The 1,282-nt window shown below is 41.1% G+C and overlaps 1 pseudogene; it reads right to left on the bottom strand.

Annotated features, from left to right (window-relative positions):
* Nucleotides 1-347: 347 nt before the first annotated feature.
* LOC129083728 (RWD domain-containing protein 1-like) lies at nt 348-1,064 on the bottom strand (annotated as a pseudogene).
* Between the last annotated feature and the right edge of the window lie 218 nt (nt 1,065-1,282).

Below are 1,282 nucleotides of genomic sequence, written 5' to 3'. Positions count from 1 at the left end.
GCAGAGCTTTGCTCCATTCTGGAGACTCTGGGGAGAAAATATACTTCTGGTCTCATTCAGATCGTTGATTGAATTCAGTTTTTTGTGGTTGTAGGACTGGGGTATCCCTTTCCTTGCTGCCCGTCAGCAGGAGCCAGTCTTTACTCGTAGAGTCTGTCTGTATTCTCCTCCTGCCAGCTTTTTTTTTTTTAATTTTAAGGTGAATTTATTAAGTTCATTGATGAAAACTTCAAAAGAATATTCTGAAAAGTATTTTTTCTTAGGGGAATAAAAGCAAAATCAACATCCTCTCAGTAAAGCCAAAGATCCTGTGGCAGTCAAGCCTCTCTGCAGATGATGATGGTCCATCAATTGGTCAAGTCACTCTCTGTGTCAGCAGAGTTGTAGTCTGGATCATCCTCATCATTTTCCAGCTCCAAGTCATCCATTTCCTGGGACGAAGGCTCATTTACCTCTACGTTATTTCCAGCACCCTCCAAGAACTAGTTATCAAATATGCCAAGATTATAATCTGTTTCAAATAGCTGTTCCCCACTTATTTTTTTCCTGCTTGTTCTTTTATTTTCATTCGTTTCTTTTTAGTTTCCAAGAGTTCTGCATCAAACTTGGCTTTCCAATTTAAGAAATTCTCAGTTGTAACAGGAGTGCCATGAAATAATTGCTTTTTGGCTTCTTCTGCTTTTTTTGTTTGTTTCTTTTCTTCTTCTTTTCTAGTTTTTATTTGATCCATTGTTTCATTTAATTTTTCTTGCACAGCTGTCACTAATGATCATCACTATACCAAGATTTTCTTCTGCATTAATGCTAACAATTTTTAAATGCCTGAGACGTCCTTATCTTCCAGATTTTCCTGGGAGAATATTTTATAAAGAGGGGCTTCATCTGGGTATTTCTCACTGTATATAAACTTGAGGGTAGCCTGGACAGTTTCAACATTTTCTCCATCCCCAGATGTCACAATAATGGTGAACCTGGGGGTACTTTCTGGTTATACTAAAGGAGTCAAGGTAGATGGACTCCAGAGCCTCCTGCTCTTTGTGCAGCTCCTCACTGTAATCTGTCATGGTGGCCCTTGCTGCTGCACATTGATCACACAGACTCCCAGATGGCATGCTGCAGCCGGGACCATGTCGCATTGGAAGAGTGGGCAGTGGTCTGGCAGGTGCAGGTACAAAGTCCCCAGGTGGGATGCCCGGGGGCCAAAGCTAGTCTCCTGCCATTCTGTTTCCTATGTATTTGTCGAAGTTCGAACTGAGTCCATCTATTCTTCCTCTAAATTCAT

The sequence above is a fragment of the Pteronotus mesoamericanus genome, unplaced genomic scaffold (assembly GCF_021234165.1).
Source record: "Pteronotus mesoamericanus isolate MK-2021 breed Mesoamerican mustached bat unplaced genomic scaffold, CSHL_Meso_final scaffold_167, whole genome shotgun sequence".
NCBI classification, from domain to species: domain Eukaryota; kingdom Metazoa; phylum Chordata; class Mammalia; order Chiroptera; family Mormoopidae; genus Pteronotus; species Pteronotus mesoamericanus.
Note: the sequence above shows the minus strand (reverse complement) of the source record. Positions and strands in the feature narration are given on the sequence as shown.